This window comes from Coenobita brevimanus, chromosome 91 (assembly GCF_032717465.1).
Source record: "Coenobita brevimanus isolate Jiangsu-jjx chromosome 91, ASM3271746v2, whole genome shotgun sequence".
Taxonomy (NCBI): Eukaryota; Metazoa; Arthropoda; class Malacostraca; order Decapoda; family Coenobitidae; genus Coenobita; species Coenobita brevimanus.
In genome coordinates, this window is record NC_137044.1 from 13713358 (window position 1) to 13739095 (window position 25738).

Here is a 25738-nt window from a genome sequence, read left to right on the forward strand (position 1 = left end):
TCGAGGGCAGTTGCATATTCTAGCGTGACCTGATTGACTGCATGCGTTATTCAACCTCTCTCTCTCTCTCTCTCTCTCTCTCTCTCTCTCTCTCTCTCTCGAACAGAATAAAATAGAATACTATAATTTTTCCAACTATGATTAATTAAATGGTGACAATTTTTTTTTTTTTCTCTCTCTCACACACACACACACACACACACACACACACACACACACATCCAAACTTCCTGCATAATAAAGTCAGTATGCTCAGCTAATCCATATTTTGCCAGTGACCTTCTTCCTTATTCACATATCAGAGTTCCTCATAAATTTTCTTCGAGTCATAAAACGTCACTTATTTCAATTTTTTTTTTCCTTAGCTTATCATTTTATTGAAAAATCTTTAAATTCTACTTCGAACACTTTTTTTTTTTCTTGGTTAATAATATATTAATCAAAATTCTGGTATGGAATACATATCATGTTTTATTCTAGTTTAAGCGAACGATCTTATATTTACTAAGTTCCGGGTGAGTACGAAGAATGACAAACTGATTAATGCATACAGTCAGAATACAAAATGACAGGCCGAGTAATACTGACAGACTGACAGGATTACATGCACTGTTACAGACGGACTGACAGACTGACATATAGATTAATACAAACAGACTGACAAGGAAGTGATTAATAAAGACAGACAGACGAAATGAGAAATGTGTCAATACTGAGACTGACATGAGAAAATAGAATAATAAAGAAGGACTGACAGAATGAGAAGCATGATTAATATACATGGGTTGACCAAATAACTGAGATTAAAAATAGACTGACAGACAGACAGATAGATAGACGGACGGATTGACAGACCAAGCGATATAAAGGGAGACCGACCGACAAATAGATTATGACAGATGAGGACAGAGTGACAGACAGATAGACAGAGATAAACAGAGACACACAAACAGACAGACAGACAGACAGACAGTAACTTCGCCCTGTGCTGTAATATTCGTACTCTGGCTACATAAGGGCCAATTTCGCGCTGATATAACGCATCTTTCGGCTTTACAGGCGGGGAAACTCAGTACTGAATTGATCTTCACAACTCAACTACCCTCTCTCTCTCTCTCTCTCACACACACACACACACACACACACACACACACACACACACACACACACACACACACACACACACACACACACACACACACACACACTAATCAAACTACCAACATTTTTAACACGAAGCAGTCAGTCAATCAATTTCAATACCCCTTCCCTAAATCACTCCCAGATATAGAACCAAATCACCTTCCCCTGCACGAAAAAAGAATGAAGTTAAAAATAGGAACAATAATATCCCAAAATAGGTCTCCAATAACAAACCGAACGAAAAAAGAAAAAAAAAAAGATTAACTGCACCACATATATCTCCCCAGAAGAGTAAAAAAAAAATAATAATAATTAGGAAGTCTTAGATCATCAGTCAGATTCTTCAAAAAAAAAAAAAAAAAAAAAAAAAAAAAAAAAAGGAATGGGAAGAATAACGCCTACTTAATCCTCCTGCTCCCCCCCCCAAAAAAATAGTGAATACATGTCCATACCAACAAAAAATAATTTCGCAAAAAGTGAGAAAAAAACAATGGAAAGGAGTAACAAAAACAAATACGTACCATCTACTGTACTTACCCCCAAAAATAAGACAAAATTAGAAAAAAAAAATGCACTACTTATTTCCGGGAAGTACACACACACACACACACACAAAAAAAAAAATAGATAAATAAAATGGATGTCACGAAATATTCCTTGAAAATTTATGATACAAGATAAAGTACAAAAAATCTAAATCAAAATCAGTGTAAAATAATAAGCGAAATGCAGTCGTAATAGGTATCAAAGAAAATACACACAAAAAAATCTAATATGGTAAAAAATAGTGCCAAATGCGCCACTGAAAGAAAAATATATATAAAAGAATGTGCCTCAAAAACGAATCTCAAAAAAAGGTGAAAAGCGAACTGCAATATAGGCCGATTATTACTTCATCTGGGATCGGAAACATGTATGAATATTAATAACACCATTTTTACATACAAATATATATTTACAGAATGTATGTATATATGTATGTATGGATGGATGTATTAAAGCAAATATATGAAAGGGCTGAACAAAAGTGTAGCCCCAAAATGTCCAGGAATAGGAAAGGAAAAGGGGAAAATAGCCTCAGTGTAACAAACATATCTAAAAACAGCAAGCATGAAAAAAAAAAATGCCTAAACAAATGTAGCCAAAAACAGTAAGCATGAAAAATGGCTTCAAAGGAACAAAGGTAAAAATAATAGGCATGAAAAAATTCCCAATATATCTAGTAATCATGAAAAATAGCCTCAAAATAATTACACCTAAAAATAGCATGCCCGAAAATGGGTCAAATGTAAATGCAATAGCGCGGGACTAATACCGGTTCATCTGGGAGCGGACGGCACTGTACCACCCTGCCCAAAGCCCCTGATTATTGCCACATCGATCATCGGAAATCCTTAGCGCGGCAAACAGAGACCTAGTGCCAGCTGGTAATGTGCGTAGCGGAGGTGGGAGAAGGAGAAGGAAGGTGGGAGAGAGGAGGAAAAGGTGGGAGGGGAGGAGAAAATTGGGTGGGAGAAAGGAAAAGATGAGAGAGAGAGGGCGAGGGGGAGAGGAGAGGGTTGAAGAGAGAGAGAGAGAGAGAGAGAGAGATGGTGGGAAAGAGGGAAGGTAGGAGACAGTGGGAGACAGAAGAAAAAGATGGAAGGGGAAGAGAAAGTTGGGTGGGAAAAAGGAAAAGGTGGGAGGGGGAAAGGAAATGGTGAGAGGGAGATGAGGAGTGTGGGAGGAAAGGGTTAGAGAGGGAAAGGAAAAATGGGAGGAAGGGAGGAAAAGGAAAACAAAGGTGGAAGGCTGGCGGGAGGGAAGGAGGAGAGGTAGGGAGGAGACAGGAGGGAGGTGGAAAGGACAGGGAAGAGTGAATCAAAGAGGAGTACGATGGAATGTCACAATCTAATCCTCTTGAAGCAGTTTATTATTGGATGATCTATATCTAGGATGTTTAGAATAGGGATAGCAAAGCAAAAATATCCTCACCAATCCTTCAGCCCAAGCCGGTAGGAAAAAGTGCGAAGTATTAACAAGAGAAGCAGAGCACGAGCAAAAGCCTGTTTGATCTGAAAATTAAAAGGTAAGATCGAGGAACATCAGCCTGTGTTTGAACTGAAGATGCAAACAACGATGAACAGGACGAATAAAAAAAAGAAGACGAAGAAGCAGATGAATAAGCGTGTTTTTAGACTGAAGAAAACAAAGAAGAACAGAAGATCCAGCAGCAAAAGCCTGTGTCTGGAATGAACATGAAGAATTAGACGACGACGACGGCGAAAACGAGTGGGAGGAAGAAATGGATGACAAAGAAGTACCAGCAGAAGTCTGTGCAAGGACTGAAGAAGACCAAGAAGAAGAAGCACAGGAAGAAGAACCACAAGCGCCAAGCCTGTGTCTGGATCGAAGCAGAAGAATAAGAAGACGACAACAAAAACGAGTAAGAGGAAGAAGACGAAGAGGTGGAAGACACAGACGATCACGAAGAAAAAGACGCAAACAAATACGAGGACGAAAAAGAAGAAGGCACAGACAAGCAAGACGACGAAGACGAAGGCGAAGAAGCAGAAGCAAAAGCCGGTGTTTGGACTCTGAATAAATTATTACTTCGGGGGGTCTCCAGAGCAAGAAGTTTTCCCCTTGTAAATTAAGCTTCAAGACGGAGGCCTCCACGTTTTTAATAATTCTCAGGACACATCTGACGAACATTCTCAGGGTTTTTGGCAGCGACCTGAGTGATGTGGGGGGGAGTGTAGGATGGTGTGCAAGAGGGGATTGGAGTGTGTGTGTGTGTGTGTGTGTGTGTGTGTGTGTGTGTGTGTGTGTGTGTGTGTGTGTGTGTGTGTGTGTGTGTGTGTGTGTGTGTGTGTGTGTGTGTGTGTGTGTGTGTGTGTGTGTGTGTGTGTGTGTGTGTGTGTGTGTGTGTGTGTGTGTGTGTGTGTGTGTGGAATGGAGTGGGAGTTTTGAATTGTGTAGGAAGGGGCGTGGGAGTGTGGGATTGTGTGGGGTTTGTTGGACGGTGTGATAGAGGGTAGGCCAGTGTGGGGGAGAGTGTGTACGAGTAGGAGGGTGTGAGAGAGGATGTGGGGATGTGGTGTGGTGTGGGAGGGTGTTTGGTAGAGAGAGTGGTATGGTGTACCAGCGTGAGAGGATGTGGTATAGAGTCTGGGGGTGTGGGAATGTGGGGGTTTGGGGATGTGGGAGAGTGTGGGGGTGTGGGAGAGTGTGAGAAAAGGTGTAAGAGTATTGGGGGAGAATGTTGGGAGTGCGGAAGGGTGTGGAAAGGAGTGTGGGAAAGGGTGTGTGTATGTGGGGGAGGGGAATGGGAAGGAATGAGAAAGGTAGAGGAGGGGAACCTGTGAGAATGTGAATGGTGGAAGACGTGTAACAATGTGGATGAGATGGATGAAAGACGTGTGAGTGAGTAAGAGTGAAACAGGGGCATGGAAAAGACTGTGGAAGAGCAGGAGAAAGTGAGAGGAAAAATTGGGGTATGCCACGTGAGAAAAATGGAGCCAATGTGACAGGGACAATGTATGAAAAAAAGTACCTTTGACCTTGACCTCTGTTCGACCTCCATTCATACATACATACAGACAGACATACAAACACACATGCATACATACAAACATACATACATACATATACAGGAACGCACTGATGACAAGAGCAACAAAAGCAAATAAAAGGACGTCCTCTTTTCCATATTATTCTTCCTTCTCTCCTCTTCCTTCCTCCTTCTCATCGTCCTCTTATTCTTCTTTCTTCCTCCTATTCATCGTTTTTCTTTCTTCCTTCCCCCTCTCTCCTTCCTTCTTTCCTTTTATTTCCTTTTTCTCTTACTTCTTTTCCCTCCCATTCCCTCCATCCTTTCCCTCTCCTGCTTACCTCTCTTCCTTCTTACCAGTCTTCCTTCTCTCTCCTACCTTCCCCCCTCTTCCTCTTCCTTCCCTCCCCTTCCTTCAATTTCCCTCACCTGGCTCATCTATCATATCTGGTACCTTGATAAATGTTCCTTCCCTGCTCTTTCCTCTTTCTTTTTTTTTTTCCATCCTCTTCCTCTCTCTCTTCCTTCCTCTTTTCCTTTTTCCCTGTTCCTTCTTTCCTGTTCTCCTCTCTTCCAATTCTTCTCTACATTCTTCTCCTCTTTTGTATCATTTTTTACATCTCTTCTTTCCACTTCTTCTCTCGTCCTTTCTCTTCCCTCTTCCTCTTCTCTTTTTTCCTCTCTTCACTCTTCTCATTACAGTTTGACATATACACCTCTCACTACGTGATTCGTACATCCCCAGCATAAGTAAAGGATAATTTTAGCAATCACACACTTCAACCTCTACATGTATTGCTCTCACTAAAGACACTCCATCATTCGTACCTGCCCAACATGAGGATGAATTCTGTTGCCCACTCCTCTCACTACTCCCTTCATCGTTCGTACCTGTCCAGCATAAGATGTTAATTCTATCACTCAAACACATACACTCCTCTCACTACAACCTGGCCATTATACTGAAAAGCTACATCATCTCACCTGCTTTCTCCATCCTCATCCATCGCCATGCTTCTCTCTTCTTTCTTCTCTATTTCTTATTTCTTCCTGTTTTTTCACTTCTGCCCTTCTTTGTCTTTCTTAACTTGTATATTTTCTCTACGCCCTCCTTCCACTCTATCTTCTTTTCTCCATCCAAACTTTCATGTCGCATCATTCCTCCACTTTGGGTCATCGTCTTCCAATTCTCTTGCCTCTCTCTTCTCTCTGTCTTATTTACCGCGTCCTCTCGCTCCTTCTCCTTTTTCCTTTACAGACTCTCTCCTATCTTTCACTTACAGCCACTTCTTTCTGTTTTCCGATGTTCTTCTCTTTCACTTCTTGCTTCTTCTATTTCTCGCATTCTTTATCCATTTTCCTCCTTCCTCTCTCTATCTTCTTTAGTCCCACCTCTTCCATCTTCAATGTTTTTCTGTGAAGAGGAAACAAAAGACATTTAGTTCCTCAGAAAATATGCATTCACATTCATACGTACATCCATACATAAACATACATACATACGACCATACACTCACAAGCATGATTATACACAGGAAGTCAAAACACACACACACACACACACACACACACACACACACACACACCGGAGCAGCAGTGTTATTCCCACGACAACCGATATATTTCAGAGGAACCAAAAAAGCATCACAACATTGGCCCGGTTTCAAAACAGGGACAAGGAACACACACACACACACACACACACACACACACACACACACACACACACACACACACACACACACACACACACCACTGTAAAGCATGTACTAGTGAAGCGATTGAGTATACATGAATTTGGCTGTGCTGGGCTTCTCAATCCTCTCTCACTCTTTTTCTTCCTCTTCCTCTTGTTTCGTTCATTTCTTTCTCCCTTTTCTCGTTTCTCCCTTCTTCACTCCCTTCCCCCAAACCCATTCCCCACCCACCACCCGTCTTTATTTTATTTACCACTCTCTTCTCTCCTTTTCACCTCACTCTTAACTCATTGTCCCCATTCTTCACTCTACTTTCATCACTTTCCATATTTCCTCTCCTCTTCTCCCTTTCACCGATCTCCTTTCCCCTCCATTTCCTTTCTCCCCTTCACCAGTCTCCTTCCCCTTCGCGTTTCCCATTACCAGCATCCCCAGCATCCATTCCTTATATTCCATTTCCTACAACTTTATCCTCTCTCCCCTTTCCCCTTCCGCAAGCACTCCCCACCACTTTACTCCCCTTTTCCCTTACCTTTCCCCAACCTCCTCAACCCCTACTCTCTTTCCCCAACCCACATTCCCCTTCCCACATCCCTAACTTTTCCCCAACCTCCTCAACCCCTACTCTCTTTTCCCAACCCACATTCCCCTTCCCACATCCCTAACTTTTCCCCAGCTCCACCTCCCACTCCACTTCTCCAACTCACAGACCCCTTCCCCAACACCGACCTCTACTCCCTTTCCTCAAAACATTCTCCTCTTCACTAATCTTCCCCAGCCTCCCCACTCTCCTTCCCCAATCCCAGATACTCCCTCCACTATTCCTATTTCCCTGTTTCCCCAACCTTCCTACTCCCCACTCCAGTTCTTCAAGACACAGTCCCCTTCCAAAGCCTCCACTCCCCCAGCCGATAATCTCCTTCCCCAGGCTTCCCCTCCTTTCCTCAATCCCAACTCTCACTCTCCTTCCTCCACTGCCACTCTCCTTCCTACACCCTCACTCTCCTTCCTCGACTCCCATTCTCCTTCCTACACCCTCACTCTCCTTCCTCCACTCCCACTCTCCTTCCCTCACTCCCACTCTCCTTCCTACACTCCCACTCTCCTTCCCTCACTCCTACTCCCCTTCCCCAACCTTCCCCAACCTCCCCACTCGTCACACATTTACATATTCATTGGACCCTTCTCGTATCTCATTCTCCTCTTCATTAAACTTTTTCCGCGCGTCGTCTGTAGCATTTTTCGCAGGAGATTCCCCGTTCCTCCTCCACACATTAATTTTCTTAGACCCAACATTTTATTTTTGGCCCAGTACCCCCTCGTTAGTAAACAGAGATCCGTTTTTTAATACTGTCCTTTTTTTTCTTTTTTCTTTTTTTTGGATTCTTAGCATTTTATTGAGTCATCATACCATACTCGAGAGACTTTCTGTATTTCCTTAGTTCTGTCTAACCTTCTTTTTTCTTCCATCTACTTTTCAATATGGTTCCATTCCTTTATTTCTTCACCAATTCGCTTCAAACCTGGCACGACCGTTCCTTGCAAAAATACCCCTAGACGCCTTATCCAGCTTGAGGATTTAAGTCTCTGAAAGGGATTAATCGGGTCAAAAGCCACAAGGATTTACGCCTCTGAAAGGGATTTATCAGGTCAAAAGTCAAACCATAAAAATACACAAGGTTTTGATCCTATGTTCTTGAATGCTTATAATTCATCATGGCAATTTACATAGTAGTATGGCGTGTATTTTAGGTGTGTGGAGACCATCTTGCATTCCCTTGAAAATGCTGGCGGTCTTTACTTTTTATTTAGTTCCCCCTCTCCATAGATGCAATGTTTTTTTTTCTTTTCTTTACTTGCTGTATATTTTGGCTTAGGCCTCCCTCTTTGTTAGTAATGAGATACCCGTTTTTTATACTTTATACATTTTACATAATATGTGTTTATCTGTATATCTATCTATATATCCCAACCTCTCTCTCTCTCTCTCTCTCTCTCTCTCTCTAAAACGAGGCCCTAAACTCATTCTCCTCGGAAATAAGGGCAAGAAAAGTGAACAAGCAAGAAAGTGCTCGATCCCAGATTCATAAGTGTTTTAAAGTGCTCGTCGGAGAGGATTCGATTCCCTATACGATCCTTTATTTCTCGCTTTCGATGCCCTAATGTTTTGGGACGAGAGAGAGAGAGAGAGTGAGAGAGAATCCGTCTGTTTGTCTGTCTGTCTGTCTGTCTGTGTGTCTGTCTGTCTGTCTGTCTGTCTGTCTCTCTCTCTCTCTCTCTCTCTCTCTCTCTCTCTCTCTCTCCTCTCTCCACCAAAATTGAATCCCCCAGCTATCAACCCCTGCGAGACTCCAACTTAAAACCTTCATCGTCTCCCACGCACTCTTTCTCTCTCTCTCTCTCTCTCTCTCTCTCTCTCTCTCTCTCTCTCGAACTGCAAGAATGGCCTGGTCTATGCTGTTATGTAACTAATTAACAGTGTAACAGACTGACTCACTTCCCAACTCTCTCTCTCTCTCTCTCTCTCTCTCGAACTGCAAGAATGGCCTGGTCTATGCTGTTATGTAACTAATTAACAGTGTAACAGACTGACTCACTTCCCAACTCTCTCTCTCTCTCTCTCTCTCTCTCTTTCTCTCTCTCTCTCTCTCACCCAGTGCCATATCTCTGACTCACTTCTGGCACTAACTTCTCCCTTCCATTTTCTCAGCATTTCAACTCACACACTCACTTCTCCTCACCTTTAGCAACCCATCTCTCCCATACTCGTTTCCTCCTCCTCTTTCCTCTTCTTCCTCTCTATTTTCTCCTTTCCTCTTCCTCCTCTCTATCTTCTCCTTTCCACTTCTTCCTCATCCCCCTATCTTCTCCTTTCCTCTTATTCCTCTTCCTCCTCTCTATCTTTCCTTCTGCTCATCTTCATCTTCCTCCTCTCTGTCTTTCCTTTTCAGCTTCCTCTTCCTCCTCCTCTCCCTCTTTCTTTTCTTTTTCTTTTTTCCTCCTCCCACTCTTTGGTCTCTTCTCCCTTCTTTCATTTACCTCGTATACACGTTAATTCTCTTTCTGCCACTATCTTTCCGTCTATCTATCCATCTTTTTATCTATATATCTGACACTCTACACTTTAGTCTGTCCATCTATAAAAATTTTCACCATCATCCTCCAACCTATCAACTCTCTCTCTCTCTCTCTCTCTCTCTCTCTCTCTGTACCGGCATGAAGGTAACTGAATGGGCACGCCTGTGAGATGGCATCGTTACCGGCCTCTGATTGATCAATGAATACTGTGATGGGGCGAATGCATAGTTGATTGTGGCCAGGCAGGGTCGACTCCCAGGCCACGGGGTGAGGGGAGGGCAGGAGAGGGGAGAGGGATGCAGTTAGGTGGAAGGGACGTGAGGGGAGAGGGATGCAGTTAGAGGGAGGGGAAGGGAGGGGAGAGGGGTGAAGCTAGAGGGAGGGGAAGAGAGAGGAGAGGGATGTAGGATGGCTGAGGGAAGGTATGAGAAGGGGGATACTGTTTGAAGGTGGAGAGGGGTGGGCAGAGGAGGGGCCAGCTAAAGGGAGAGGGATGACGTTAGAGAGAGGGGATGGGAAGGAAGAGGGATACAGAGTGATTGAGGGGATGGGAAGGGAGGATCAGAGAAATGCAAGTTGAAAGACAGGGATGCAAACTATTGGTTGGAAAAGGCTGCAAGAGAAGGGGAGGGCTGTGCAGGGGAAGGGGGGGCCGCGCAGGCGAGGGGAGAGCTGTGCAGGGGAGGGGAGAAATGCAGACTCGGGAGAGAAATGCAATCAGAGGGTGGAAAAGGGGAAGGGGTTGGAGAGGGAAGGGGAGGAAAGGGGAGGCAAATGCATACTGGGGGACACGGATGCGGTGAGATGAAGTGAAGGGGAGGGGAGATGATGAAGGGTGAGGGGAGAGGGACGCAAATGATGGGAGGAGAGGGGAGGGTAAGAGGGGAGAAATGCAGGCTTAGGGACAGAGATGTAATCAGAGAAAGGGTAGGGGAAGGGAAGAAAGGGGATAGAGGGAGATAGGAGGAGTCGGACCGGGGAAAATAAAGGAGAGAGAGGTAGAACAAGGTTGAGGAAAGGAAAGGAAGGGTGAGGGGAGTGGAGATGAGGGGCGTAAGGAGAGAAGACAGAGGGAGGAGAAGGAGGGAGACACAGACAGAGGGTGGGGAAGGGGAGAGGGATCGAGTTAGAGGGAGGGAAGCGGGTGCAGTCTGAGAGGAGAAATGGAGTGAAATAGAATTAGAGGGAGGGGAGGGGAAATGAAGTCATGGAGAGGAAACAATTAAAAAATGAAAGAATCGACTGTAAATGAAGGATGTGATGAGTGGACAGGGAAGGGAAAGAATAGTGGAGGGAGACTCAGAAAGGTGAGGTGAAGTCAGGTAGGCAGAGAAGGTGATGAAATTAACGAATGAAGGAGTACAAGGAAAAAGATATAAATAGAAGTGGCGTATTCAAAGGGGAGAAATAAATGTAAAATGATAGAAGGGGAAAGCGATGCACTGGAGGGTGAGAAAGGATGAAGAAATGTAGTTACAGGAGTGTGACGAGGGGAAGATGACGGTGGGAAAGGAAGAGGAAGAGGAGGATGGAGGAGAAAAGGGGAAGAGGAGAGGATGAGGGAGCAAGAAGAGGAGGAGAAGGGATGAAGGAATGCAGTTATGGGAGAATGAATAATGAGAAATGCAGATGGATGGAGGAGAACGAAAGAGGAATTCAGTTCAAGAGGAGGGAAGAAATCTCTCTCTCTCTCTCTCTCTCTCTCTCAATACACATCACACGACTGAGGGCGAATATATTATACCCACATGATGAAAGACGTGTATAATATTAAAATTTATAGAGAGTTTCCCCACACCCACAGGAATTCCCTCCATATATGTAAAGGAATTCTATCGATAACAAATTCTTGACGAGAAAATATAGATCGAAAGGTAAAGAAAAACATAAAAAAAAATCCTTGCGGGGAGAATAAATACAGGTCAAAGGGAAAAAAAAAACTTGTCTTTTTTAACACTTGCCACCTCTAGACGATTTTTTTCAGCTAAGGAAAAAACTATAATATCTGAGTATTCAATGTCAAATTTTTGGCAAGTGTTTCCAGTCAAATGTCGCAAAATATTTCTCCTCCCCAGTGGAGTTTTAAAAATAAGAAACAAACTACCACGCAATGTGGAGGACGTCGATACAGCACTGCCATTTAAAAGTCATTGAGTATCTACCTTCTGTTCCCCCATCTGTTCCCAAGACAAGAGAGTTTAAAGCTGAATAATTAGGAAAAAAATCTGACTCTCTTTAATGCACGACAAGGAGAATATAGCAGAGGCGGAATATTTTTATGGACTAAATGTTACTTTCATCACTGACATATTAAGATAGTGTAGAATATAGTTTTGCAGTCATCGTTCCCTATAAATCTTCAAAACTTTATTTTGTAGGTGCATGGATAAGTATTCCTACCCAGATCACACACCCTTACCTTCAAACTCCACTCCTCCCCTCCCCAGTCCTTTAACTACCCCCCTAGTCCCCTTAGTGGCTGGGGAAGAGAGGGATTGAATGGGGGGAAGAGCGCAAGGGAACAGGAAAGGAGGGGAAGAGGAAAGAGGGAGACAAGGGAAACAGGAAGAGAGGAAAGGGGAGGGCAGGTATGGGAGAGGGGGACGGGAGGGGATGCGGTAGTGGGAAGGAGGGGAGGCAGAGGGGAGACGAGAAATGGGAGAAGAGTGGGAGGCGGGAGGGGTAAAGAAGAAGACAATAGCCTCCCCAACCCTCCTCCGTGGCACTGTGAAGACTCTGGCACCTAATGGCACTTCTCAAGACCCCTCCACAATAGTTCACTTAGCGGCGGATGGCACTTGGTTCGGGAGCAGATGGGGAGGGGAGGTGGGGAATGTGGGTGAATGGGAGAGGGGAGATAGAGGTTGGGTGGTGGGCGGAGGGATGAAGGGCAGAGGAGAAACAGAGTTTTGGTGGTGAGTGGAAGATAAAGAGAGAGGGGGTTGACTGAGGGAGGAGAGACAGAGTAGGGAAGGAGTATGGGCAGGGAAGATGAGGTAGATGGGGAGGGATGGTGTGGGAAGATAATAAGGGGTAAAGGGGAAAGAATAAGGGGAAGAGTGAGGGGAGAGGAGGGGATAGATTAGGAATTAGCACAGAGGATGATGAGACGGAGAATGAGGGAGAGAGAAGGAGGAAAATGAGAGGGGGGTCGGGGGAGTACATGGATTGGGTAGGGCAGTGAATACAAAGGAGTACAAAGGAAGGCAAATGCCAACAGACCAACAAGTCCTCCCGAAGCCATTTGTTATAAGATAAAGATGGAAACAAGAATTTCGAAGACATGATAAAATAAATGCATTTGTTGTAAACCTGACTGGATACTCGGCTGACAGATGCGAATGCCTAATGCCCTTATGGATTTCCAGATTATAACTTAAGAGATGATGATGATGATGATGATGATGATGATGATGATGATGTTGATGATGATGATGATGAGGAGGAGGAGGAGGAGGAGAAGGAGGAGGAGGAAACTAAGACACACAGACAGACACAAGAGATAAAAGACAAGAAAGAAGAAACTGTAAAATGTTTTAGGGGTTAGAATGAACAAGGCCAGGAGGAAGAAGAGGAAGGGGGAAGGAGGAAGGAGAGAGAGCGATTTAGCCAATTTGTGAGTCAGAGGCGAAGTTAATCTGAGAGTCGGCGGAGTAGCGATAGAAAATGGAGATACAGGAGTGGCTTAGAGAGAGAGAGAGAGAGAGAGAGAGAGAGAATGACAGTAAAACAGAATAAGTGAGAGTAAGGTTGAACAAATCTCTCTCTCTCTCTCTCTCTCCTTCGTCCCCTCGCCTCATTTCCTTCGCTCTGTGTGCCCTAAACTTCAGCCCCTCTCTCATCTACATTTTATTCTCTCTCTTCTCTCTCCCCTTCCCCTCACTTAATCTCTCTCTCTCATTCTCTCTCTCTCCCTCTCTCTCTTTCTCTCTCTCTCTCTCTCTAACTATCTATCTATCTATTCCAATCCTCGGCTTTTTCCACTGTTCCTCATTTTAACTTTCCCTTCTATATTTTTTTCCATCATTCTCTCTATTTTTTTTTTTTTACCCTTCTCATTCTGCTAACTTTCTTTTTCCCAACTTCATGCAGTTCTTCTCCCTGCACATTCATTTCCTTTTCACTGTAATTTTTCCCTTCCCTTGGACGAAGGGGAGGAGGAAGACGACGAAATTGAAGAGGAAGACGAAGTTGAACAGGGGAGGGAGGGGAGGGAAGTTAGAGAGGGAGGGAAGTTAGGTAGAGAGAATAGCAGGGGTTGGGAGACAGGGAGAGAGAGTAGCGGGGGAGGGAGGGAAGGAGGACAGCTGGAGGGAGGAAAGGGAGGGAGGGAGGCATGGGGAGGGGGGTGGGTGAGGGAGGTGTCGGGTGCTAATACGAGATCAATGTTAAACTCGTTAGTAGCATTTTATAGGCCTGTTTCTGGTGGCCATTCCTCCCCTCTGGCGGGTAGGCCTAAGTAATAGCCATCACAGCCTACACACCACCACCCTTAACAGCCTCACTCCCCCTCACCCCCTCCCCTCACCCCTCACCCCTTTGGCAGCCTCCTCCCCCTCCCCTTTTTCCATATCAGACAGTTTCTTTCCTCTTCCCCTTCCTCTCACCGTCCCTCTTAACAGACTTCCTCCCCCACCCCCTCCCTTCCCTTCCCCTCTTTAAGTCTCCATCCCCCCTCCCTCTCCCCTTCCCCCTTAACAGACAGCCACCCTCCCCCTCACCCCCCTCCCTTCCTTAACATCCTCCTTCCCTCCCCTCTCTATAATAGCCTTACCTCCCAAAACATCTTTTTTTTTTTCCCCTTACCTCTTTCACACTCTTCCCTATCCTCTCCCTCCTTCTCTCCCTTCCAGATCTCCCCCTTCCTCCACCATGTATTTCTTTCTCCCTCCCTTCTTTCCTCCCTCCCCTCCTCAACAATCTTCCACCCCTCTTCCCCTTCTCTCCCCTTTACATCTTACCGATTCCACCATATATTTACCCAACAATCCCAAGCCTATTCTCCCTTATATTTACCTCTCCCTCCCCCTTTCTCTCCCCTCCACACCCTCTCAACTCACTCTATATCCTTCTTCCTACCTCCCCTAATCTTATCTCCCCATCTTCCACCTACACATATTTTTTTTTTTCAGCTATTACTTCCCCCTGTCTCAACAATTCTCCTCCCATCTCCTCCCTCCCATCTCCCCGCTCCTCCTTCCACTACCTCTCTCCCCTTCTCCCCCCTCCATCTGCTCCTTTCCACAACATTCTCTCCCCATAAAACACCATTCCACTCGTCTTCTTTTTTTTTTTTTTTTTTTTAATATCAACTCTCCCCTCCCTCTTTTCACCCTATCCGATCCCTCGTTGTTTTCTGTCTACCCCCTCACTCAAGCTTCCCTTTCCCATCCCCACACCTCTCTATCCCTCTCCATCTCTCCCCCTAACTCTCTCCTTCCTTTCTACCTTCTCCTTACCCTCTGACAAGACCTCCCTCTTCCTCTTTTCCTTCCCTATTCCCACCTACCTCTCTCTCTCTCTCTCTCTCTCTCTCTCTCTCTCTCTCTCTCCCTTCCCTTCATCAACTTCTCCCCTAAACCTCCCCTCCCCTTTCACCTCCCTATTTCCTTCTCATCCAAACCTCCCCGTTTCCCCCCCCCCACTTCCTCTTCCCCTATACGTCCCCCCTTCTCCCATTTCTCCCCTTTCCCTACTCTTCACCTCTCCCTCTCCTCTCCCCATTCTCCCACGACTCGCTATTTACCTCTCCCCTTCCTGTCCCTCTCCCTCTTTACTTTCCCACATCTCCCTCTTCCTCTCCCCCCTCCCCCGTCCCTCCCCATCACAGCCTACGAGTTACACCTCCCCTATCTTCTCCTCCCCTTCCCCCCTTTCCCTTGCACTTTCCGATTGCCCCCTCACGCAAACTTCCTCTTCCCCTTCCACTTCACTTCTACTCTCCCCCTCTCTCCCTCCCCCTCCTCCTCCCTCTTCCCCTCCCCCTCCCCTCGATCTTTCCCCTATCCCTCCCTAAATCTCCCTCTTTCCTCTTCACCTCTCAACCTCCCCCTCCCCTCCCTCTTTTCCCTGTCTTGCCCCTCCCCCTTCTCCCCCTCTTCCCCCTACCCCCATCTTCCCCTACGGCCCTTTTATTACGTCATAAAGTTCCCCGGTGGGCCTCTCGCCTCGATGGCCTGCGCAGTACGGTACAATCACAGTTCTCCCCCCCCCCCTCTCTCTCTCTCTCTCTCTCTCGGGACCTAATGTATCTTTCTAAACTTTGATAAACTTGCTACACAGGCTGTTCAACTATTCAGTTCTTTCTCTGTGTCTGCCTGTCTGTCTGCCTCTCTGTCTGTCTGTCTGTCTGTCTCTCTGTCTGTCTGTCTGTCTGTCTCTCTGTCTGTCTGTCTCTGTCTCTGTCTCTCTCTCTCAAAACTACACCCCTGAAATTAACCCCTTCCCTCCGAAAAACTTATCTGCATTTTTCGGCGATTATATTCAGCTACAGGTACCCCAAGCAATAAAATAAAATAAAACAAAAATAAAATAAAAAGTAGAAACTGTCTTTATTCACGTCTGGTCAAGGATTTAAACATTTTTTTATTAAGGCTGATTTTTATTACACGTAAGGCCAAATGGCTTTATTCATATAGGCTTAAGTAAAGGATTAGCCTCATGAGTTGGGCGACGTGTATTCTAGTAAAGTAAGTTTATTCTTACTTTACTATAATACACTGAGGTGGTCTGGCCATGTGGAGAGGATGGAGGGTGAAAGACTGACGAAGAGAGTGTATGTGAGTGAGGTGGAGGGGGGAAGAGGGAGGGGGAGGCCGAGGATGAGATGGAGGGATGGGGTGGAGAGGTATATGAGAGAGGGAGTGTGAGTTGGGAGCAGGGCAGTGAAATGGCGGGGGACAGGGCGACTTGGAGGCGATTTGTTTGTGGCCACCCCAAACGGGACTGAGGCGTCTGGCAATAGATAGATAGATATTCTTGCTAACAACAGAGGATTTTATTAGCTTCAGGACTGACTAAGTGGGATTAATAGAGCCTTTACTAGCCCTTTCAATCCAAGAAATAATTCCAATGTTACGCCAGAGCTCTTGGAAGTAGCGAAAAGAAAATATAATAAACGACGTAATTGGCAAAACATTATAATTTATTTGCAAGAAAGAATACATTTGTCGGATGGTAGGAAGAACGTAACACAAAAGGCCTAATCGTGCTGAAGGGGTTAAGGGATGTTAGGGAGCCTCCAAAGACCAAGGACTACGGTAAAGGGAATATTATGGAAAGGCTGTGATGTTAAAAAAATGGGAAATGATAAATGAGGAAGAGAGAGAGAGAGAGAGAGAGAGAGAGAGAGAGAGAGAGTCAGGGAAAAAAAGAGGGGTAGGGAAGGAGATACAAGGTGAAGAAGAGAGAGAAAGAGGGATGTGAGAAAGAGAGAAAAAGAAAGTGAGCCAGTAAGGGAGAGGGTGGGAGGAAAGTGTGAGTGAATGGCTGTATTGATAGTTGTTTTACAGCAGCTGTGGCCTTCAACCTCCTGGCTATTATTCCCCTTCCTCCTAACTTCCTTGACCTCTCCTGACCTCCCTTCCTCTCCTTCCTCCCCTCCTTCACCCTCACCTGCCCTCCCACTACCCTCAACTCTCCGTCTCACCTCCTTCACACCCTCGCCTTCCCTGTCCCTCCCCTAACCATCCCTCCCCTTCCACTCCCCAACACTCTCGCCTTCCCTGTCCCTCCCTTTACCTTCCTTCCTTCTCTCATCAGCTGCCCACCCCAATCCCCCACCTGCACCCCCCCGGCACTCTCCAATTCCCCACACCCTCACCCTCCTTCCCCCTTCCCCCTTCCTCCTCCTCTCCTTTCCTTAGGTCACTTATCCCCCTGAACACTTGATTCTTCTCTGTTATATTACTACATACGACAGGAAATTTTCTTATGCATAGGAAGAGTTAAACCACTGCACAATGATAACATTTTCTGCTTCTCTCTCTCTCTCTCTCTCTGTTCTGACTTTTCGTAGCCTCTATTTCACTCTCTTCCCCTCCTTACCTCCCACCTCTCTCACTCCCTTTCCCTCCCTCCTTCCTTCCCCCTCTGCCCCCTGCTCTCCATCTTTATCTCTTTTCCTCCTAACTCTCTTCCTCTCCATATCCTACCCTCCCTCCCTCCCTCCCCTCCTTCCGTCTCTCGCTTCCTTTCCCTCCCTACCTTCCCTCTTTCCCTCTTTTACCCTCTTCCTCTCCCTTCCTCTCCTCTCCCCCTCCCCTTCCCCTTTCCCTTTCCTCTCCTCTCCTCTCATCTCCTTTTCTTCTCCCTCTCCCTCTCCCCCTCCCTCTCATATCTCCCTCTCCTCTCTCTCTCTCTCTCTCTCTCCCTCTCCCTCTCCTCCTTTCCGCGTGCCTGGCTTTTGTTGCTCCTATTTTATGTGTGTTTTTCTGACCCTCTTTGTGTCCCCTGTGTATACCAGGTTCCTCATGTGTGTGTGTGTGTGTGTGTGTGTGTGTGTGTGTGTGTGTGTGTGTGTGTGTGTGTGTGTGTGTGTGTGTGTGTGTGTGTGTGTGTGTGTGTGTGTGTGTGTGTGTGTGTGTGTGTGTGTGTGTGTGTGTGTGTGTGTGTGTGTGTGTGTGTGTGTGTGTGTGTGTGTGTGTGTGTGTGTGTGTGTGTGTGTGTGTGTGTGTGTGTGTGTGTGTGTGTGTGTGTGTGTGTGTGTGTGTGTGTGTGTGTGTGTGTGTGTGTGTGTGTGTGTGTGTGTGTGTGTGTTTTAAGCCCTGTGTCGGCATTATTGTTCCCCAAGTTTGCATCCTGACAACATAAGTTTGGAACTGTGTGTGCGTTTTTATGTGCGTGTGTTGTGAGTGTGCGTGTGTGTTAGTGGGTGTGTTAATCTGTGTGTTAGGTGTTTTTGTGCTGCGACTGAGTTTCTGGGGATGTACTCGGTAAATGAGAGAGAGAGAGAGAGAGAGAGAATAAGCTGTCGTGTGGTAAGTAGGATGTGATAAAGTGATGTGAGGGAGGATGGATGGAGAGACAATGAGAAAGGGGATGCATGGATAAAAAAATATAGGGGACAAGGAAGAGTGAGAGACAGTAAGAGATGCAGAGACAGAAAGATTTACAGTGGAGGAGAAGTAGACAGAGAAAGAGATGTATGGATAAAAAAATACAATATACAGGGGGTGATGAAGAGGTGCAGACAGAGTGAGAGATGAAGGGATGTATAGAAGTATGGATCAACAGAGCAGAGGGAGACACAGAAAGAGATGGGGAGATGGAGAGAGAGAGGTTTTTCAGCACAAAGTCGTATTTTAAGTGACACAAAAAGCATCACAGGGCCTCTGGCGATATATTTGCAAATCACACCTTAACATTCTACTATATGTTATTTGTTCATATTCGTCTTATCCACAGAGTTTGGATCAGTAGGGGACAAAAAGATGTCGAGGCGTAATGTGTGAAATAAATTGCTACGGAGGATTTGTTAAGAATCATGACACACACACACACACACACACACACACACACACACACACACACACACACATGCTTACGGTGGCCTCCTCCATTTTAATATGTTTTCATGCCTCGTCAAACTTTTTCTCCCTCCATTTCTCTCCCCTATTCTAAATCCTCCCGCCTTGCTATGAAGAAATATACAAAAGGCCTTTCAGACTCCCCCCCTCTCTCTCTCTCTCTCTCTCTCTCTCTCTCTCTCACGGATTCTTACTCCCCCTCATTTTTTTCATGCCCCATCAAAATTTTTCTCCCTCCTCCCCCCCTCCATTTCTCCACCTCCACTAAATTCTGCATCAGCCAGCCAGCCCCTCCTCTGCCCCCTCCTTCAAATCTACCATATTTCAAGTGTATCTGAGGCCCACTGATCTCCTTGTCTCGCTTATCCTCTCCCTCCCTCATAAAGCTGCCTCTCTCTCTCTCTCTCTCTCTCTCTCTCTCTCTCTCTCTCTTTCTCTCTCTCTCTCTCTCTCTCTCTCTCTCTCTCTCTCTCTCTCTTTCTCTCTCTCTCTCTCTCTCTCTCTCTCTCTCTCTCTCTTTCAGTTCTGGTTTTTACGTATCTCAGCTCGCTCATATCTCCTTCAGTCTACTCTTCCTTCCTTCCTTCCCTCCTTCTTGTCTTGTTCTCTCCTTCATCGTTATCTTTCCTTCCCTCTTAAATTTTAAAAAATCTCTCTTTCCTCCAAAGCGATCTTTTCTTCCTCTTATTCAGTCCTCTTCTTTTCCTCTTTCTTCCTTCAGCTATTCTTTTCATTACTTCCTACAGTCCTTCTCCCCCTCTCTTCTCCTATATTCTCCTACTATTTCTTTTTACATATTCACTCCTATTTCTTCTCCCCTTACTTCCCTTCCTCCTTCCCCTCTCCCCGACCCCTCTTCCTCCAGTTATTCCCCTCAGATTATTCTCCCCCTCTCAAATTTTGGTTCATTTCCATTCTATGCATCCTTCTAACCTCCCCACCTCCCCTATCGTGCCTTCGTTCCTCCCTCCTCTCCCTTCCTCCTTCATCCCCTTCCTTTTCACTCCATGCCTCTCTCCCTCTTCTGTTTCCCTTCTTCCTTTTCTTCCTTCTCACTCCCTGCCTCTCTCCCTCTTCTGCTTCCCTTCTTCCCTCCTGCCTCTCCTTCCCTACCTCCGTCCGTCATCGTCCATTCCTATGACACATCCCTTCCTTCTCATTCCTATTTCCTTACTTCCCTCCTTTCTCTCCCTCATAGCTTCCCTCAACCCCACCACCTCTATCAACTCAATCTCTTTTCTCTCTCTTTCCCTTCACTACTTCAACCCCCATGAAAAACCCCTCCAACCTCCTTTCTCTTATCCACCACTTCTTCCCTTGCCTCCCTTACAGAACCTCAACCCCTACAAGTAACTTCACATTTCGCCACTTCAACGCCCTCTCCCCTCCAACTCCTCTCCCCCCCAACTCATTGTTTTCGTCTCTATCCTTCTGCAGTACCCCACCCCCTCCAATATCACCCTTCCAACCCTCTCACCCCTCCATATTCCTTCCTCCCTACCTCAGCCCCTCCAGTATCACCCGCCCATCCCTCTCACCACTACATATTCCTTCCTCCCTACCTTACTCCTTTCAATATCACCCATACAACCCTCTCACCCCACCCCCATATTCCTTCTTCCCTACCTCACCCCCTCCAGTATCACGCTTCCATCCTCCTCACTCCCCCCCCATATTCCTTCCTCCCTACCTCACCCCCTCCAGTATCACCCTTCCATCCTCCTCACCCCCTCATATTCCTTCTTCCCTACCTCACCCCCTCCAATATCACCCTTCCATCCCTCTCACCCCTACATATTCCTTCCTTCCTCCTCACCTCGTCCCCCTCTATAAACCCTTACTTCAATCTCCCTTTAGCTCCTTCAGGTCACTTTATTTGCTTTATTTCGTTCTTCCCAGTACGTTAACCCATATTCATTCCTTCACATCCTTTCTTTATAAATCGTTCCAGCTTCACCACCCCTTCTCCTAACCTCCCCACCCCTTTTTCCCTACCGTCCTGTCCTTATCCCCTACCCTGCACCCCCCCCCGACCTTATACTCTTAACAGCAACTACCCTCCTCCCTCAACCCCGAATCTCTCTCTCTCTCTCTCTCTCTCTCTCTCTCTTTCTCTCTCTCGTCCACCTCAGTCCCTAACTCACCCCCAACTTTCCCCTTCTCAACCTCCCTCCATATTACTTCCAACCCCCAACCCTCCCCCTCAACCCCCTCTCCTGTCTCACTTCCACGCCCCCTTCTACCTCCCCCCCCTCCCCAAAATCAAAATTCCAAGGGGGTTGCTGGGCGGCACCATCTGTCCCCATAAGCGAATTTTCCATAAAGTGTAGGACCAGGAGAAGGGAGGAGGAGGAGGGAGGGGGAGGAGGGGGAGGGGGAGACGGAGGGAAAGGTGGGGATGAGGCACTAGGGGTGAAAGGAGGGAGGGACTGGGGGGAAAGGTGGGGGGAGGGGGGACGGGGGAGAGGGAAAGAGAGGCCATATTATTTATCCTTCACTCAATTTCGCTTCTAACATTGGTATATTTGCTCCCCCCCCTTCTCTCTCTCTCTCTCTCTCTCTCTCTCTCTCTCTCTCTCTCTCTCTCATCTACATATATGAGGGAAGGTGGAGGAGAAAAGAGGAAAGAACAGGGAAAAGGAGCGCGACAGAGAGGGGGGGGAGGGAGAGAAGGGGGGGAGATATTTTTCATCCCTCACTCACTCTCTCTCAAATATACACGTACACGCCCCCTCCCCCCTTCGTACCTTCTTTTCCTTCCTTTCTTCTTCCCTCCTCGTCCTACTGCATCTCTCTTCTCTTTTTCTTCTCATCAACCTCCCTCCTCTCTCTCTCTCCTTCTCTCTCTCTCTCTCTCTCTCTCTCTCTCTCTCTCTCTCTCTCTCTCTCTCCTGCCACACTTAGCAACAGCTTCCCTCCCAGTCAACATTTTATTATGGGGGAATCATTCAGGGCATCAGAGAAGAGGAGGGAAGGAGGGGGAAGATGGACGAGGGGAGAAGGAAGGAGAAGGAAGGAGAAGGAAGGGCGAGGAAGGAGGAAGTGGAGGAGAACGAACGTCGGATGGGAAAAGAGAGGGAGGAGAGAGAGAGGAGGAAGACTGAGGAAGAAACGATGGGAGGTAGGAGGAAGACTGGAAAAGGAGGGAAGAGAGGAAAAGTTGAAAAAATGAAAAGGGGAGGAAGGAAGAGAGGATGGATCAAGAGGAGAGGTGGAAGGGAGAAGGAAGAAAAGGAGAGGGGAGGAAAGGAGATGGGAGGGAGAAGGAAGAAAGGAAAGATAAGATGGCGGAAGAAAAAATTAAGAAGAAACGGAAGAAAGATGCAGATTTAACCTTCATTAGTTCATTAAGAAAAAGTCTCCCCTAAGCTGCATCAAATCGTCAGTTCGTGAGAGAGGGAGAGAGAGAGAGAGAGAGAGAGAGAGAGAGAGAGAGAGAAATATATATATATCCCCATCCAGTCCAACACACCTTATATATATGTTTAATTTTATATACGCATTTCCGAATCAATTTTATCACTGTATACACGAAATCATGAATAGTGCTTTAACGTGTCAAAATATACATACATGACGAAGGTGCTATACATATACACGCTTCTATATTTTTACCTTATTTCCCTGGAGTGCTACTATTTTCCCCATCTCTCTCTCTCTCTCTCTCTCTCTCTCTCTCTCTCTCTCTCTCTCTCTCTCTCTCTCTCTCTCTCTCTCTTTCTATCCACCCAAGCGTTTTCATTCTATCTTTTCTCTGCCTCTCCCTCTCTCCCTACCTCCCTCCTTCTCTCCCTCCCTTCTTTCCTCCTTTTCTCCCTCCCTCCCTCCTAAGCCTCCCTGATCCCTCTCCCAGTGCCTACCAGACCTCCATCTTTCTCTCTCACAACAACAAAAACAACAATAACAATAACAATATCAACATATCCATCACATTCATCTCTCTCTCTCTCTCTCTCTCTCTCTCTCTCTTTGGGGAGGAAAGAGGGTAGGCTGAGAATGAACTTGGGGAGGAGAGTATGACTGAGAGGAGGGAAGGATGGGGAGGACAGTAGTAGAGTAGAAAAGGGGACTGAGAGGAGAGGAGGCTGGGGAGGTAAAAAAGTTGATCAGAAATGAAGTAGTGGGGAGACGAAGCTGGGAGAGTTAAGGTGAAAAGGAAGGTGTTTGAGGAAAGGAGAAGGCTGGGGAGAAGAGGTAAAGAGAAGAGGAGACAGGAAGGGGAGGTAACTGGTGAGGTGCTGGGAGAGGATGAGGGGAGGAAGAACAGAGGAAGAGGCGAGGAAGAAGGAAAGAGGACAGGAGGCGGAATCTTGAGGGAGGATATTTCTTACAACGGTGCAGTTTTTCCTTTCAATCAGTTCACTACCAAACGTTTTTTTCTATTTTTAACACAGAACCAACGTTTTTCTTTAACACAGCAACCAACGATTTTCTTTAACACACCAACCAACGTTCTTCTCGATTTAACACAGGAATCAACGTTTTTCTTTAGCACAGGAATTACCTCTAGCAGTGATGGAGTTAACTAAGCCTTTATCTAACCCCTCCAGTTCGAAAAATCCCCCCAAATATGTATAAAATCGTCTGGGGATGTTGAGAATAAATTAAGGAGAGGTGACTGAAAGGAAGGGTTGGAAAAATGCTAAGCCAGGCAAGTCTCCCCTCACCCTTCCCTTCTTCCCCTCTTCTTCTTTCCCTCACTTCTCCCCTCCTTCTGCCTTTCTTCTCCCCAGCCTCTTCCCCCATCCCTTTCCCTCATTCCTTACCCTTTTCCCCTCTCTTCCCCGCTCCACTCTACCCACCACCCCTACCTTCTCCTCCCCCTTCTCCTCTACTCTCCCTCCCCCCAAAAAAAAGCATAAAGAGGAGGGAAAAATTAGACGTAAAAGAGAGGGCTTAGGACATATATACAGGATTTCCTAGAAGAAGTTTAGATTGCCGTTTCGGTACTTTGAAACTTTTCTCTATGAAGTTTTGTGATCCGCTTCCCTCGGCCTATGCTGGGGAGGGGAGGGGAAGGGAGAGAAGGGGAGACTGGAGGGAGAGGGGATGGCGAAGGCGAGGAAGAGGGAGGGAAGGGAAGGGAGAAAGGGAGGAGGCGGTGAATAATAGAGATAGAGGAGGGAAGAGGAAAGAAAGAGCAAGAAAAGTGAGGAAGCGTAGAGGAAAGGGATGAGGAAGTGGGGAGAGAGAGAGGAGAAAGGAGGGAGATGTGAGGAAAGGGAGAAGAGAGAAAAACTGAACAAGTGTGAAGAGAATTTAAGGAGGAGGAGGATATGGGGGAGAGATTAGGAGGAGCGGAAGATGAAGGAGGAGAAAACACACACACACACACACACACACACACACACACACACACACACACACACACGAATACACACACAACTAGACAAAAGTAGATGAAGCAAAAGTAATTCGTTACAAAGAGAGAGAGAGAGAGAGAGAGAGAGAGAGAGAGACAGAGACAGAGACAGAGACAGAGAGAGAGAATGACATTAATTTTCACCTGTCTGTCCATCCATATATTCTTTTTTTTTGTCCCCCTATTTTCCTGATTGTCTCACACTGAAATATACAACACCAAAAAATTAATTTCCCTCGTTTCATCATATATACCATAGCCTCCCTCCTTCTCTACTACCGGAAAAGATACAGACAGATAGATAGATAGATAGCCAGACAGATAGAGATTAATAGATAAACTGATAGATATGGGTGTGTGGAAGCAATATACACAATAAACTAAAAATGTATACAGAGGAACTATTTTTTTCTGACAGATGACACAACCTCCCCCTCTCCAAAAAAAAAAAAAAAAAAAAAAAAAAAAATCCTAGCCAATCTTTCTCTCTCTCTCTCTCTCTCTCTCTCTCTCACACACACACACACACACACACACACACACACACACACACACCCTCACATACTGCATTTTATCCTTTCCCAACCTCCTTCTTTATCTTCCTTCCCTAATTCCTTCAGCAGTTTCACTCCTGCATACATATATCAACCCCTTCATCCAGACAACGTTATTATTCATTATCCTGTATATCATTCATTATTACTATGCTTTATATTATTCATCCAACTGTACAGCGATCCAATGTAGGCTATCTTGAACCCCTCCAGTTCGATTTTTCCCCTGAACTGAATAAAATCGCACGTAGATAGTAACAGAAAAGACGTTCTCGGGTGGAAGGGGTTAGTATTTTCACCTTCCTTCCACTTTTTCCTGAATATCCTCCATTAAAAAAAAAATATTCAGCCCCTCAAAGCGCTACCTGAAAAACTCTGCCCCCTGAAAATTGAACCGCGTGAAAAAAAGCAAACTACCTCTCTGCCTCAAAAAAAATAAAAATAAAAATAAAAAAATAAATAAAAGGGAAATATAGATACAAAAATCCCAGTGACTCAGCTACTCTTTCACTTACAAAAAAAAAAAACAAGACGCTGCGTTTCAAGAAAATATAGATAGATAGATAGACAGATAGACAGACAGACATACTCCCGGCTCTCGTCTCTCTCTCTCTCTCTCTCTCTCTCTCTCTCACACACACACACACACACACACACACACACACACACACACACACACACCATCTCTCCCCATCACTTCTTCCCCCAGACAAAAAAAGATATATACAGAGCTGGGAAAAAAAACAGACAACCCCGCGAAATCCCATAATCCCCAAATTCCCCTAAATCCCCCTAAAAAAAACAACCCTGAAAAAATCCCCGGCCAAGAGAATACCCCGAAAGGC